Genomic DNA, 17120 nt, shown 5'->3' with positions numbered 1-17120 from the left:
AACAATGAACTATCAGAAAGAGAAGTTAAGAAAATAATCTCATTTGCAATTACATCAAAAAGAATAAAATGTCTAGGAAACAATCTAACTAAAGAGATAAAATACTTGTACTTGCAAAACTATAAGACACTGATAAAAGAAACTGAAGATGACACCGATAGAAAGACACACCATGTTCACTGACTGGAAGACTTAATATTGTTAAAATGATCATACTACCCAAGGCAATCTACAGATTCAACGCAATGCCTACAAAAGTACCAATGACATTTCTCACGAACCTAGAAAAAATAATTCTAAATTTTTTATGGAAACATAAAGAACCCCAAATAGCCAAACAATCTTGAGAAAAAAGAACAAAGCTGGAGGTATCACGCTCCCTGATTTCAAACTGCAAAGCTACAGTCATCAAAACAGTATGGTACTGACACAAAAACAGACACACAGATAAATGGAACAGAATAGAGATCCCAGAAATGAACCACAATTATATGGTCAATTAATATAGACAAAGGAGGCAAGAATATACAATGGGGAAAAGTGCCTCTTAAATAAATGGTGTTAGGAAAACTGGACATCTACACACAAAAGAATCAAACTGGACTACTCCCTTACATCATGCACAAAAATAAACTCAAATGGGGTTAAAATCTTAAATGTTAAAACCTGAAACCATAAAATTTCTAGAAGAAAAATACAAGCGCTACTGTCTTTAACATCAGTCTTTATAATATTTGGGGGGTCTGTCTCCTCAGACAAGGCATAAGCAAAAAATAAACAAATGGGACCATATTAAACTAAAAAGCTTTTGCACAATGAAGAAAGCTATCAACAAAATGAAAAAGCCACCTACTGAATGGGAGAAGATATTTGCAAAGGATTTATCTGATAAGGGGCTAATATCCAAAACACACAAAGAACACATACAATTCAACATCCAAAAAACAAATAACTCAATTAAAAAATGGCAGAGTATGAACAGACATTTTTCCAAAGAAGATATATAAGTGGCCAACAGACACATGAAAAGATGCTCAACATCACTAACCACCAGGGAAATGCAAATCAAAACCATAATGAGATATCACCTCATACCTGTAAGAATGGCTATCATCAAAGACAACAAATAACAGGTGTTGGCAAGGATGTGGAGAAAAGGGAACTCTTGTGCACTGTTGGTGGGAATGTAAATTGGTGTAGCCACTATGGAAAACAATATGGAAATTCCTTAAAAAAATTAAAACTAAAACTACCATATGATTTGTTTTTTGGTTTGGCTGCTCTCTCTTTCTTTCCTTTTTTTGTTTATTACTTAAACTCCTGCATATATATCCAAAAACATGAAAACACTAATTCAAAAAGCTATGTGCACCACAACGTTCATAACATTATTTGCAATAGCCAAGATATGGAAGAAAACTAAGTGCCCATCGACAAATAAATGTTTAAAGAAGATGTAGTATATATATAAACATATATATATATATATATATACACACACACACACACACACACAGTAGAATATTACTCAGCCATATAACAGAGTGAAATCTTGCCATTTGCAACAACATGGATAAAGCTACAGGGCATTTCACTAAGTAAAATAAGTCAAACAGTCATAGACAAATACTATATGATTTCACTTATATGTGGAAACTAAATGACAAATGAACAGCATACCAAAACAGAAACAGTGGGGGAGCTTCAAGATGGCGGAAGAGTAAGATGTGGAGATCACCCTCCTCCGCACAAATACATCAGAAATACACCTACATGTGGAACAACTCCTACAGAACCCCTACTGAACACTGGCAGAAGACCTCAGACCTCCCAAAAGGCAAGAAAACCCCCACGTACCTGGGTAGGGCAAAAGAAAAAAGAATGAACAGAGACAAAAGAATAGGGACGGGATCTGCACCAGTGGGAGGAAGCTGTGAAGGAGGAAAGGTTTCCACACACTAGGAAGGCCCTTCACAGGCGGAGACTGAGGGAGGTGGAGGGGGGAAGCTTCCACGGAGGAGAGCACAGCAACAGGGGTGCAGAGGGCAAAACGGAGAGATTCCCACACAGGGGATAGTTGCCGACCAGCACTCACCAACCCACGAGGCTTGTCTGCTCACCCGACAGGGCAGGTGGGGGCTGGAAGCTGAGGCTCGGGCTTCAGAGGTCAGACCCCAGGGAGAGGACTGGGGTTGGCTGTGTGAACACAGCCTGAAGGGGCCAGTGAGCCACAGCTAGCCAGGAGGGAGTTCAGGAAAAAGTCTGGAGCTGCCTAAGAGGCAAGAGACTTTTTCTTGCATCTTTGTTTCCCGGTGCGTGAGGAGAGCGGATTAAGAGCACTGCTTAAAGAAGCTCCAGAGAAGAGCGCCAGCCGCGACTATCAGCGCAAACCCCAGAGACGGGCATGAGACACTAAGGCTGCTGCTGCAGCCACCAAGAAGCCTGTGTGCTAGCACAGGTCATTATCCACACCTCCCCTCCCAGGAGACTGTGCAGCCTGCCACTACCAGCGTCCCGTGATCCAGGGACAACTTCTCTGGGAGAACACACGGTGCGCCTCAGGCTGTTGCAACATCATGCTGGTCTCTGCCGCCGCAGGCTCGCTCAGCATTCCGTACCCCACCCTCCCCCCGGCCTGAGTGAGCCAAAGCCCCCGAATCAACTGCTCCTTTATGAAGCTCGTCCTGTCTGGGCGGGAGCAGATGCCCTCAGGCGACCTACACGCAGAGGAGGAGGCAAATCCAATGCTGAAACCCAGGAGCCGTGGGAACAAAGAAGAGAAAGGGAAATTTCTCCCAGCAGCCTCAGGAGCAGTGGATTAAATCTCCACAATCAACTTCATTTACCCTGCAGCTGTGGAATACCTGAACAGACAACGAATCATCCTAAATTGAGGAGGTGGACTTTGGGAGCAACGATATATATATGTTTTCCCCTTTTTCACTTTTTATGAGTGTGTAGGTGTATGCTTCTGTGTGTGATTTTTTCTGTATAGCTTTGCTTTTACCATTTGTGCTAGGATTCTGTCTGTCCGATTTTTTTTTTTTTTTGCGCTTTTTTTTAGTATAGTTTTTAGCACTTGTTATCATTGGTGGATTTGTTTTTTGGTTTGGTTGCTCTCTATTTCTTTCCTTTTTTTATTACTTAAAAAAATTTTTTTTAATAATTATTTTTTACTTTTTATTTTAACAACTTTTATTTTATTTTATTTTATTTTATGTTTTTGTTTCTTTTTCTCCCTCTCATTCTGATCTGTGTGGATGACAGGCTCTTTGTGCTCCAGCTAGGTGTCAGGGCTGTGCCTCAGACGTGGGAGAGCCAAGTTCAGGACACTGGTGCACAAGAGACCTCCCAGCTCCACATAATATCAAATGACGAAAATCTTCAAGAGATCTCCATCTCAATGCCAAGACTCAGCTCCACTCAATGACCAGCAAGCTACAGTGCTGGACACCCTATGCCAAACAACTAACAAAACAGGAACACAACCCCATTTGTTAGCAGAGAGGCTGCCTAAAATCATAATAAGGCCACAGATAGCCCAAAACATACCACAAGACGTGCACCTACCCACCAGAAACACAAGATCCAGCCGCATCCACCACAACACAGGCACTAGTTCCCTCCACCAGGAAGCCTACACAATCCACTGAACCAACCTTACCCACTCGGGGCAGACACCAAAGCAACAGGAACTACAAACTTGCAGCATGCAAAAAGGAGACCCCAATCACAGTAAGTCAAGCAAAATGAGAAGACAGAGAAACACACAACAGATGAAGGAGCAACGTATAAACATACCAGACCTAACAAATGAAGAGGAAATAGGCAGTCTACCTGAAAAAGAATTCAGAATAACGATAGGAAAGATGATCCAAAATCTGGGAAACAGAATGGAGAAAATACAAGAAACATTTAACAAGGACCTAGAAGAAGTAAAGAGGAAACAGTGATGAACAACACAATAAATGAAATTAAAAATACTCTAGAAGGGACTGATAACTAAGGCAAAAGAACGGATAAGCGACCTGTAAGATAAAATAGTGGAAACAACTACTGCAGAGCAGAATAAAGAAAAAAGAATAAAAAGAATTGAGGACAGTCTCAGAGACCTCTGGGACAAAATTAAATGCACCAATATTCGAATTATAGGGGTTCCAGAAGAAGAAGAGAAAAAGAAAGGGACTGAGAAAATATTTGAAGAGATTATAGTTGAAAACTTCCCTAATATGGGAAATAATTAATCAACTCCAGGAATCACAGAGAGTCCCATACAGGATAAATCCAAGGAGAAACACGCCAAGACACACATTAATCAAACAATAAAAATTAAATACAAAGGAAAAATATTAAAAGCAGCCAGGGAACAGAAACAAATAACACACAAGGGAATCCCCATAAGGTTAACAGCTGATCTATCAGCAGAAACTCTGCAAGCCGAAGGGAGTGGCAGGACACATTTAAAGTGATGAAGGGGAAAAACTTACAACCAAGATTACTCTACCCGGCAAGGATGTCATTCAGATTCGATGGAGAAATTAAAACCTTTACAGACTAGCAAAAGCTAAAAGAATTCAGCACCACCAAAGCACTTTTACAACAAATGCTGAAGGAACTTCTCTAGGCAGGAAACACAAGAGAAGGAAAAGACCTACAATAACAAACCCTAAACATTAAGAAAATGGTAATAGGAACATACATATTGATAATTACCTAAAATGTAAATGGATTAAATGCTCCAAGCAAAAGACATAGACTGGCTGAATGGATATAAAAACAAGACCCGTATATATGCTGTCTACAAGAGACCCACTTCAGACCTAGGGACACATACAGACTGAAAGTGAGGGGATGGAAAAAGATATTCCATGCAAATGGAAATCAAAAGAAAGCTGGAGTAGAAATTCTCATATCACACAAAATAGACTTTAAAACAAAGACTATTACAAGAGACAAAGAAGGACACTACATAATGATCAAGGGATCAATCCAAGAAGAAGATATAACAATTGTAAATATTTATGCACCCAACAAAGGAGCACCTCAATATATAACACAAATACTAACAGCCATAAAAGGAGAAATCGACAGTAACACATTCATCGTAGGGGACTTTAACACCCCACTTTCACCAATGGACAGATCATCCAAAGTGAAAATAAATAAGGAAACACAAGCTTTAAATGATACATTAAAGAAGATGGACTTAATTGATTTTTATAGGACATTCCATCCAAAAACAACAGAATAAACTTTCTTCTCAAGTGCACACAGAACATTCTCCAGGATAGATCACCTCTTGGGTCACAAATCAAGCCTCAGTAAATTTAAGAAAATTGAAATCATATCAAGTATCTTTTCCCACCACAATGCTATGAGACTAGATATCAATTACAGGGAAAATCTGTAAAAAAACAAATACACGGAGGCTAAATAATATACTACTTAATAACCAAGACATCACTGAAGAAATCAAAGAGGAAATCAAAAAATACCTCGAAACAATTACAATGAAAACATGACCCAAAACCTATGGGATGGAGCAAAAGCAGTTTTAAGAGGGAACTGCCTAGCAATACAATCCTACCTTAAGAAACAAGAACCGTCTCAAACAAACAACCTAACCTTACACCTAAAGCAATTAGAAAAAGAAGAACAAAAAACCCCCAAAGTTAGCAGAAGGAAAGAAATCACAAAGATCAGATCAGAAATAAACGAAAAAGAAATGAAGAAAACAATAGCAAAGATGAATAAAACTAAAAGCTCTTTCTTTGAGAAGATAAACAAAATTGAAAAATCATTAGCCAGGCTCATCAAGAAAAAAAGGGAGAAGACTCGAATCAATAGAATTAGAAATGAAAAAGGAGAAGTAACAACTGACACTGCAGAAATACAAAGGATCATGAGAGATTACTACAAGCAACTCTATGCCAATAAAATGGACAACCTGGAAGAAATGGACAAATTCTTAGAAATGCACAACCTTCCGAGACTGAACCAGGAAGAAATAGAAAATATGAGCAGACCAATCACAAGCACTGAAATTAAAACAGTGATTAAAAATCTTCCAACAAACAAAAGCCCAGGACCATATGGCTTCACAGGCAAATTCTGTCAAACATTTAGGGAAGAGCTAACACCTATCCTTCTCAAACTCTTTCAAAATATAGCAGAGGGAGGAACACTCCCAAACTCATTCTATGAGGCCATCACCCTGATACCAAAACCAGACAAAGATGTCACAAAGAAAGAAAACTACAGGCCAATATCACTGATGAACATAGATGCAAAAATCCTCAACAAAGTACTAGCAAACAGAATCCAACAGCACATTAAAAGGATCATACACCATGATCAAGTGGGGTTTATCCTAGGAATGTAAGGATTCTTCAATATATGCAAATCAATCAATGTGATACACCATATTAACAAATTGAAGGAGAAAAACCATATGATCATCTCAATAGATGCAGAGAAAGCTTTGGACAAAATTCAACACCCATTTATGATAAAAACCCTCCAGAAAGTAGGCTTAGAGGGAACTTACCTCAACATAATAAAGGCCATACATGACATCCCACAGTCAACTTCGTTCTCAATGGTGAAAAACTGAAAGCATTTCCACTAAGATCAGGAAAAAGACAAGGTTGCCCACTCTCACCACTCTTATTCAACATAGTTATGGAAGTTTTAGCCACAGCAATCAGAGAAGAAAAAGAAATAAAAGGAATCCAAATCCGAAAGGAAGAAGTAAAGCTGTCACTTTTGCAGGTGACATGATACTATACATAAGTATCCTAAAGATGCTACCAGAAAACTACTAGAGCTAATCAATGAATTTGGTAAAATAGCAGGATACAAAATTAATGCACAGAAATCTCTTGCATTCCTATACACTAATGATGAAAAATCTGAAAGAGAAATTAAGAAAACACTCCCATTTACCATTGCAACAAAAAGAATAAAATATCTAGGAATAAACTTACCTAAGGAGACAAAACACCTATATGCAGAAAATTATAAGACACTGATGAAGGAAATTAAAGATGATACAAAGAGATCGAGAGATATACCATGTTCTTGGATTGAAGAATCAACACTGTGAAAATGACTACACTACCCAAAGCAATCTACAGATTCAATGCAATCCCTATCAAACTACCACTGGCATTTTTCATAGAACTAGAACAAAAATTTCACAAATTGTATGGAAACACAAACGACCCCAAATAGCCAAAGCAATCTTGAGAAGGAATAACGGAGCTGGAGGAATCAGGCTCCCTGACTTAAGACTACACTACAAAGCTACAGTAATCAAGACACTACGGTACTGGCACAAAAACAGAAATGTAGGTCAATGGAACAGGATAGAAAGCCCAGAGATAAACCCACACACATATGGTCACCTTATGTTTGATAAAGGAGGCAAGCATTTACAGTGGAGAAAAGACAGCCTCTTCAATAAGTGGTGCTGGGAAAACCGGACAGCTACATGTAAATGAATGAAATTAGAACACTCCCTGACACCATACACAAAAATAAGCTCAAAATGGATTCAAGACCTAAACGTAAGGCCAGACTCTATAAAACTCTTAGAGGAAAACATAGGCAGAACACTCTATGACATAAATCACAGCAAGATCTTTTTGGCCTACCTCCCAGAGAAATGGAAATAAAAACAAAAATAAACAAATGGGACCTTATGAAACTTAAAAGCTTTTGCGCAGCAAAGGAAACCATAAACAAGACCAAAAGATATTTGCAAATGAAGCAACTGACAAAGGATTAATCTTCAAAATTTATAAGCAGCTCATGGAGCTCAATATCAAAAACCAAACAATCCAATCCAAAAATGGGCTGAAGACCTAAATAGATATTTCTCCAAAGAGGATATACAGATTGCCAACAAACACATGAAAGAATGCTCAACATCACTAATCATTAAAGAAATGCAAATCAAAACTACAATGAGATATCATCTCACACCGCTCAGAATGGCCATCATCAAAAAATCTACAAACAATAAATGCTGGAGAGGGTGTGGAGAAAAGGGAACACTCTTGCACTGTCAGTGGGGATGTAAACTGATACAGCTACTATGGAGAACAGTATGGAGGTTACTAAAAAACTAAAAATAGAACTACCATACGACCCAGCAATCCCACTTCTGGGCATATACCCTGAGAAAACCATAATTCAAAAAGAGTCATGTACCAAAATGTTCATTGCAGCTCTATTTACAATAGCCAGGACATAGAAGCAACCTAAGTGTCCATCAACAGATGAATGGATAAAGAAGATATGGCACATGTATACAATGGAATATTACTCAGCCATAAAAAGAAACGAAATTGAGTCATTTGTCTTGAGGTGGATGCACCTAGGGTCTGTCATACAGAGTGAAGTCAGTCAGAAAGAGAAAAACAAATACTGTATGTTAACACATATATGTGGAATCTAAAAAAGAAAAATAAAATCGTCATGAAGAACCTAGGGGCAAGATGGGAATAAAGATGCAGACCTACTAGAGAATGGATTTGAGGATATGGCGAGGGGGAAGGGTTAGCTGGGACAAAGTGAGAGAGTGGCATGGACATATATACACTACCAAATGTAAAACAGATAGCTAGTGGGAAGCAGCCACATAGCACAGGGAGATCAGCTCGGTGCTTTGTGACCACCTAGAGGGGTGGGATAAGGAGGGCGGGAGGAAGGGAGACACAAGAGGGAAGAGATATGGGGATATATGTATACGTATAACTGATTCACTTTGTTATAAAGCAGAAACTAACACACCATTGTAAAGAAAGTATACACCAATATAGATGTTAAAAAAAAAACAAAAAAGAAAGAGTTTTAGATACAGAGAACAAACAGGTGGTTACCAGAGGAGAGGGGTTTGTGGGGAGGAAGGAAATAGGTGAGGGAGTTTAAGAAGTACAAATTTCCAGTTGCAAAATAAATCCCGTCACGGGTATAAAATGTACAGTGTGGGGAATATAGTCAATACCTAAGGAATATCTTTGTACATAGTCTGTATATAGTAAACTGATTTATTGTGGTAATCATTTTGAAATGTGTAGAAAAAAATCACTATGTTGTGTAATAGGAACTAACAAGTGTTGTAGGTCATTTATACTTCAAAAAGCAACAAACTCATAGAAAAAGGGATCTCATTTGTGGTTCCCAGAGGCGGGGAGCGGTGGGGAGGGGAAATGAACAAAGATAGTGGAAAACTACCATTATAAGATAAATGAGTACTAGGCATTTAGTGTATAATGATAAATATAATTAACACTGTCGTATGTTATACACAAAAACTGTTAAGGGAGTAAATCCTGAGTTCTCATCACACACAAAACATTTTTTCTATTTCTTTAATTCTGTATCTATATGAGATGATGAATGTTCACTAAACTTATTGTGACAGTCATTTCATGATGCGTGCAAGTCAAATCATTATGCTTTACACCTTAAACTTATATACTGTTGTATGTCAATTATATCTCAATAAAAACAGAAGACAGTATATATTTGCACTTATTCTTTTATCTAATTTTCATTTTATATCTAATAAAATATGATATAAACAAGCATACGTGGGGGATGTAAAAAAACTTTCCTCCACCCTCTTAGGTTCTGTGGCTGGGATCTATCTATCGAACTGACAAAAGACAGATTAACAAGAGCAAAGCATACAAATTTTATTTAATATTTTTATATACACATAAGAGCATTCATAGGAAAAAGTAAAAATCCAAAGAAGCAGTTAGGACTGAGAGCTGATATGCTTCTTAACAAAGAAAGATAAGTTTGAGGAGAAGTGACAAGACAAAGGAAAAGTGTGTTACATCTCTAGAGGTGATAAATTGTGGAAAAGTGACTCAGAAATATATGGAGGAAACTAAGGAAGAAAAGGGTTAGTTTAGTATGTCTGTTTGTACAGATTCATCTCAGCCTCAACTCCCCGTCTCTGGTGATAAAAATGTTCCTCTCTCCCCAGTGTAGGGAAAGCACCTTTCTCATAAGAAATTGTATGCCCTGCTTTTAGGTAGAAGGGGGAGGCCAGGGAGCCCTTCCTACAGCTGTTGTTTGTCAAGTGTCTTCAACTCAAAATTGTCAATATGGCAAAGTGGCATATTGTGGGGTGGCATGTCAAAGGATATCAGTCAGGGATAAAGGCAGGTTGATAAAGTGGATAGAGTAAGGGTAGGTGAACTCAGTTTTGTATTTAGCAGTCTTGGCAGCCCTCTCATTCCCTAGAGATACAGTATCAGTCTCCTTACAATGGGCTGGAGTGTGAACAATAGTCACTGTAGTAGGGAGATGAATAGCCTGTAATAGAGTAACAATTATATGCCCATTGGCAACAGCAGTATCAGCAGAGGTTAAGAATCTACAGGATTTACAGATTGTACCAACAGCATGGAAGACTCCAAAGGCATATCTGGAGTTAGTGTAAATAGTGGCAGTTTTCTTTTTTGCCAACATGTAAGCTGTGAGTTCAGCAGCTTGGGCTGATTTTACAGTGTGTAAATAGTATGCCTCAGGAGTTTCATGTAGGAAAACTATGTTGTAAGGAGTTATGTTTTCCTGGAAATTTTGTTTAAAAGAGCCATCACAAAATTGAAGTCATTCTGGGTTGTCTAAGGGGATATCTAAGAGATGTTCGTGTGTGTCTTTGAAATTATTTCTAGAGTTGCAAGGCAATCATGTGGAATGGAGTGGGGCGGTCCATCATCTGGGAGAGGTTAGAAGAGCTAAATTTAAGGTGCTACAGCAGTGTAAGATGAGGGAGGGATTGGTGAATAGGGCTTGTTCATAGGTGGTCTGCCTCCATGTAGAGAGAGGAGCTATGTCTTATCAACTCGTAAGGGAACAGAAACAGTATGAGGAACATAGAGGTGAATGGTAGCCTAATGTAAGAGCAATGGTTTTGTCAATTAGGGTGGCAGTTATGGACACACAGGCATGGGAGCATGTCTGATGCCACAACATCTAACTGACATGAGAAATATGCCATAGGACTTATCTAAGAATAAATGGTTGTACTAAAATACTGCAGCAATTCCATTATTGTCTTGGTGACAAATTGACAAACATAGGTGAAAATGTTTATCAAAACTGGGTAAGCCAAGAGCAAGGGCAGCAGAATTAGGAATTTGTTGGCAACAATAGCAGCTGCCCCCCCAAATTTACATAGTTGTGTTTTTGTTTTCAGAAAAGGGATGGACAATATTAACCCAAGGCATTTTGGTATGAGTTTTGACTGCCCTGAGATACCTCATGTTCTAAGTAGTTAACAGTTGTCTGTACCCATTGAAGTCTATATTGGGAGGCTTTATAGCCTTGTTCAGTTAGTGCCATTAAGAGAATGAGGGAATCTATAAAAACACCTTCCTTAGTTTGATTACAAAGTAAGAGGCCACCAACATACTGAACGAGAGGGGAGCCTTGGGTAAAAACTAGAATCTAAGCTTTAAGAACCTGGGAAAATATTGAGGGAGACTCACAATATCTCAAAGGTATACAAGTCCATGTTAATTGTCTTCCTTGAAATGCAAATACAAAGAGAACGTGTGCAATGGCATTAGAAAGCTGTGCAGGAGTCAGTGACTGTAAATCAAGCTATGTCAGCAGGAATTGAGGTAAGAATAGTAGTTGGACTAGAGACTATAGTGTGATGAGGAATTACAAAAACATTTATTGGCTCTTCCATTTTGTACAAATCAACAATTTGATTCCCATCTGAATCAAATGTTCCTTCTTACTGACAAGATTGAGGTATCGCAGAGTGAGGAAGTAAATATAAGAACACTTGGCTCTATTATAAGTATAATTCCTTTTTTTTTTTTTTTTTGCTTTTTGAAAAAGAGGGTGTTGGGCTTCTGCTGGGACAGGTTTATTCCTTTTCCAGAAAATGTGCATGGGCACTGCACTGAAGAGCAATCCAACCTCATTTGCATGTGAGGACCAGAGACTAACTAGTACATCTCTTAAGGCTGCACTCTCTTCAGAGGATTTTAAAGTGAGATAGGTCTCCATTGGGGAAAGTAGGAAGCTTGCGATTTGGTCTGAGAGCAGGGAAATAAAAATACTTTTCTCATTACATTGTATGGTGGCATTAAATTTACATAACAAGCCTCTACCTAAAAGGTTTGCTGATGAAGAACCAGAAACTAGAAAGATATGATGGGTGGTTAGAGGGCCTAAGGATTTTGCAGTGGCCTGAGATATGACAATAAAATAGGTTGCTGCCCAGAGACTCCAACAGCTTGAACAGAATTAGAGGTGACGAACAAATATAAATCCTCTAAGTCAATGGTAGAGAAAGTTCCACTGGTATCAGTTAAGAAGTACCGTTCCTAATACTCTATTTTAAGTTTAATGCTGGGTTCTGAGGTACAGCTGAGGATTGACTGACCCCATCAATCTATGCGAAACTGTCCCACAGAAGGGGAAAAACAGACTCTCTGAGGCTGCTGAGATCTAGGGATACTGTATATTTAAGCTTACCTCTGTTTTATATGCAGGACAATTGCCTTTCCAATGCCCTGCCCTTTTACAATATCTGCAAATATCTTGAGATGGATAGGGAAGGCTCTGTGGTTGGCAAGAAAAATGGGTGGGTATTAAGTTACACTTAGATTCTTACTTCTGTTTTTTAAAGACTCAATTTGCAAGGCAAGGATTGTTGATTTCAATACCTTTTTTCTCCTGCTTTCCTGCAAGCTATTTTCAAAGAATTAAATAGCAACTTCAATAATAACATTGATAAACAACAACTTCAATAATAACATTGAGAGATTGTCCTGCACAGCCAACCACACCATTTTGGATTTGTCTTTCTATATTAGGGAGATTTCTCACTAAGGAGGAAATTAAAAAGATTTCTATGTTCTGGGGTTTCAGGGTTTAATGCAGTGTGCTTTTGGAAAGTGTGTATAAAAGCATTCAAGACCTTGGGCTCCCCTTCTTTCTGAGTGCACAACTCAACCTTCGACCAATTCACCTTGGGGGAAAGGTATCTACAATTGCTTCTATCAGGCCTTAAATATCAGCATCCAGATGATCCATTCCCTGATCACTGGAAGAGGCCTGGGAGAAGTTCTGACCATGTGTTTTCTCTGTTAGGTAAGGGGACATTTCCTGGGGGGCCGTCTGGCTTGTCTTATAACTACAGTATAAGCATGGGTGGAAAGAACACCTCTTAGTAGCCTGTTGAGGTCCCTATGAGTGGGTCTGTGAATGGCCACCAAGTCTTCTAACTCCTCTCTAAATCTGGTGGAATCTTTCAAAAGTGGGAGTAAAGGGCTTTGTAGCTTAAAGGATCTGGTGCTGTCCAAGGGACATGTATTTTTGTGGTGGGGGTCCAGGATATATCCACAAAGGACATTGCATAGGAAGGTTAGAAAGATACCCAGAAGGTAGGTAAAATTCTACGGGACAGCAAAACGAGCCCTACTGCATGGTCCTGAACCTCTGCCAAGGTTATTTCTTGGCCATCAGTATTTACCGTAAGTAACCTGTATGCCCAGTCCTGGCCATCAGGCTGGATTATTTTCTATAATTCTTGCAGGGTAAGAGAAGAAAGTGGTCAGTTGGGTATTTAAGAAATTTTCTGGGCAAATCAAAGGAGTTTCAGGGATTAAAGGAATTTGTTGAGGAGGTAGGCTTGGATTTGGGGAGGAGGATTTGAGCCAGGGGTCACGAGATCCAGAAGATCTTCTGGAGGGTCACAGACAGGGAGTTAGTTATAAACAAGGGTATAGGAGCACAGGGAAAGGGAATTCACTGTGGGTGTGGAATTTAACTTTTGTTTTCATTTCCATTCTTTAGTCTTGTTAAAAGTGTCCATAGGCTAGCCATAATGCTCTTTTGTGTCCTTTCAATTTAATCATTCCACAGATACCAATAGGACATTTGTTTAGGATAAGAGCTCTTTAACATTTCTTTCAAATATAAAAGTTTTTTTTTTTTTCAAATCAAAGGATCCATCATCTGGCCATTGACAAGCAGACTCTTTAAAGTTATACCCCTTTTAACTGTGATTAAATCCAATAAGCCTTTCCATAGAAAGACCTAGAGGTAATTTTTTAGACTTCGAATAATTTTTTTTATCATGGATGCAAGAGACACCACTGGTGTGGGTACAGCCCACATGATTCAAAAAGCCACTCATAAAGGTAGCTTAAGATACTACAAAGCTACAGTAGTCCAAACAGTATGGTGTGGAAAAGAAACAGACACATAGATCAACGGAACAGAATAGAGATCTCAGAAATAAACCCATACACTTACGATCAATTAATCTACAACAATGGAAGAATAAATAAACAAGAAAAGACAATCTCTTCAGTAAGTGGTGCTGGGAAAACTGGACAGCTACATGTAAAAGAATGAAATTAGAACCTTTTCTCACACCATATACAAAATAAATTCAAAATGGATTAAAGACCTAAGTGTAAAACTGGAACCATAAAACTCCTAGAAGAAAACATAGGTGGAATACTCTTTGACATAAATTGTAGCAATATTTTTTTTGGATCTGTCTCCTAAAGCAAAGGGAAAAAAAGCAGAAATAAACAAATGGGCCCTAAGTAAACTTAAAAGCTTTTTCTGCTCAACAAAGGAAACCACTGACAAAATGAAAAGACAACCTACTGAATGAGAGAAGACATTTACAAATGACATGACCAATAAAGGATTAATATCCAACATATATAAACAGTTCATACAACTCAATATCAAAAAAACAAACAACCTTATTGAAAAATGGGCAGAAGACCTGAATAAACATTTTTCCACAGAGGACATACAGATGGTCAACAGACATATGAAAAAATGCTCAACATCGCTAATTATCAGAGAAATATAAATCAAAACCACGATGAGATATCACCTCATACCTGTAAGAATGCCTATCATCAAAAAATACCACAAAGAGCAAATGTTGGTGAGGATATGGAGAAAAGGCAACCTCAGTACACTCTTGGTCAGAATGTAAATTGGTGCAGCCACTGTGGAAAAGAGTATGGAGATTTCTCAAAAAACTAAAAATAGAACTACCATATGATCCAGCAATTCCATTCCTGAGTATATATTTGAAGAAAATGAAAACACTAATTTAAAAGATACATGCACTCCAATGTTCACAGCAGCATTACTTATTATCACCAAAATATGGAAGCAACCTAAGTGTCCATCAATAGATAAAGAAGATGTGGTATATATACAATGGAATACTACTCAGCCATAAAAAAGAATGAAAATTTGCCATTTGCAACAATATGGTTGGACCTGAAGGGCAACGTGCTTAGTGAAATAAGTCAGACAGAAATACACGTACTTTATGTTATCACTTATATGTGGAATCTAAAAAATAAAACAAGAGAATATATATAACAAAACGGAAACAGACTCAGAGATACAGAGAACAAACTAGTGGTTACCAGTGAGGAGAGGGAAATGGGGAGGGGCAATATAGGATTAAGGGATTAAGAGGTACAAACTACTATGTATAAAATACATAAACTACAAGGATATATTATACAGCACAGGGAATATAGCCAATATTTTATAATAGCTCTAAATAGAAAAAAAATCTGTAAAATTTTTGAAACACTATGTTGTACACACCTGAAACTAATATTGTAAATAAACTATACCTCATTTTTTTAAAAAGAAAGCAAAGACCCTTGTTGTCACAAATGGTTAAGAATAGTGTTTGTGAGAACTTGTATCACCAGTCTCTCACAAAAGTAAGACACCTCCAATCACAGACTTAATAATCTGATACTGGGCAGCTGATACTGATATGCCACTTTTCCAGCACTAAGAAGGCAATAAAGGTAGAGATAACAAAAGCCCCTTAAAGGCTGAGACCCCTTATTATGACAAAGTCTCCTAGAGCTGGCACAGTCAGACACAGAAAATGCTGCAAGCACACTCTGTGTCTTGGGTTCCTGGTCTGATGGCTAGCTACCTGATGCAGGTCCAACAATCTATACCTCCTGGTTGACAAAAGGCAGGTTATAAGGCATGCTCTCAGAACACAAAACAAGGTGAAAGGAGAATCTCACCCAGTATTTTTATTGGTGAACCACAGCAAAGCTTGTCCAAACAGACTCCAGTCCAGCGAGAACCATAAACTCACTGATCTATGAGACCACCTCAAACAACAGGCTTATAAGACCCATGGCTGTGTTCTATGCTGTGCTTATCCTCCTTATGAAAATGACACAAGACAGAGAGAAAGGAAAACAATTCTGATCTCTGGGAGGGAAAAGATCAATCAAAACAAAGAATACACAAAGCAAAAAGCATAAAAGTCACTTACCTTTTGCTGGCTATTTCAGGTGTATCCCAAATCTTAGCTACAGTCTCTGAAGTGTGTAGGGAATCCCAGCTAATGATATCCCATCCTCATCACCATTATGGTAGGGGATGAAAGAAAAATGTTCTCCATCTCCTTAGGTCCTGGGTCCTATGGATTGAAATTACAAATGACACATTAACAGGAGAAAAACACACACATTGTATTTAACATTTTTACATGCATACAAGAGCTTTTACAGGAAAAATGAAGACTCAAAGAAGCAGTTAGGGCCAAGAGTTTATATACCTTTTTAACAAAGAATGATAAAATTGTGGAAAAGTGACAGTACGAAAGAAAAGGGGATTATACTTCTAGGGGAAATAAATTCTGAGAAAGTGACTAAGAAATATTTGGGGAAAACTTATGGAAGATAAAGGCTTGTTTGTACACATCCGTTTCAGCACTGACCTCCAATCTCCAGTAATAGGAATATTCTTGTCTTCCTCGTGCAGGAAGAACAACTTTCTCATGGGAAATTTTATGACCTACTTTTAAGTACAAAGGAGAAGGTCAGGGAGTCCTTCCTGCATCTGTTGTTTCTCAAGTGTCTTCAGCTCAAAATTTTCAATATGCCAAAGTGACTTATTTTGGAGTGGCATATTCTAAACCCCTTAACACAGACACATAATCTTGGGACTCCTGCAGATTTTCCTGGGGTAAGTAACCTGAAACATCAATTTGAGTTGCATTGACAAGACAGCACCTAGAAAGGCAAAAATGTTTTTTTCTTCTCGCTTGTTAG

The 17120-nt window shown here is 38.3% G+C and overlaps 1 long non-coding RNA gene across 1 annotated transcript in view; it reads right to left on the bottom strand.

The window, feature by feature from the left end:
• Positions 1-16760, bottom strand: part of LOC141275854 (uncharacterized) — a 168882-nt gene extending 152122 nt beyond the window's left edge. Inside the window, exons 1-2 of the long non-coding RNA XR_012324318.1 lie at positions 16625-16760; positions 16340-16486 (exon numbers count right to left, since the gene is read on the bottom strand). This is a non-coding gene — a long non-coding RNA (uncharacterized lncRNA). The remainder of the gene's footprint in view (positions 1-16339; positions 16487-16624) is intronic.
• Positions 16761-17120: the final 360 nt, after the last annotated feature.

Source organism: Tursiops truncatus, chromosome 11 (genome assembly GCF_011762595.2).
Source record: "Tursiops truncatus isolate mTurTru1 chromosome 11, mTurTru1.mat.Y, whole genome shotgun sequence".
NCBI lineage: Eukaryota > Metazoa > Chordata > Mammalia > Artiodactyla > Delphinidae > Tursiops > Tursiops truncatus.
Note: the sequence above shows the minus strand (reverse complement) of the source record. Positions and strands in the feature narration are given on the sequence as shown.